We start from the raw sequence: 504 nt of genomic DNA, 5'->3' as shown, positions 1-504 counted from the left end.
TAATGATAACATTAGCGCAGGTAATGAAAAGTTCGCTCTGTTTCTCATTGCATTTTGTATTACAATAAGATGTAATTACTTAAATTAAATTTTTTTCTTTGAATAATCATATTTCAGAATTTATTATTTCAGTGTTGCTGTAGTTTACATGTAGCTATATAAATCGACAAGATTGCAGCTCTAGTAAAGTATTAATAAGTTATACATACATATCACACACATATAAGCTGATATCTACAACTTTTTTGACTTATCATTTATTGATTTACATATCGACTTACTAAATCAAATTTTTTAAGAACGTTCCATCTTTAATAATTTCAGTCTCCTTTCTACTTCTTAACGACAAATTGCCCTAGTAAGTTCTTAGCATGCGCCTGTCCCCCTACGCTTCTCACTTTCTTCTGCTGCCCGACTTTCATTGATGATCCACAAGTACTAGTCAAGTTACACAGGCCCTTTCCGACTATTGAGCCTTGCTTCAGGTGTTGTGGCTGGATTGAT

The sequence above is a fragment of the Penaeus monodon genome, chromosome 20 (genome assembly GCF_015228065.2).
Source record: "Penaeus monodon isolate SGIC_2016 chromosome 20, NSTDA_Pmon_1, whole genome shotgun sequence".
Classification (NCBI taxonomy): domain Eukaryota; kingdom Metazoa; phylum Arthropoda; class Malacostraca; order Decapoda; family Penaeidae; genus Penaeus; species Penaeus monodon.
Note: the sequence above shows the minus strand (reverse complement) of the source record.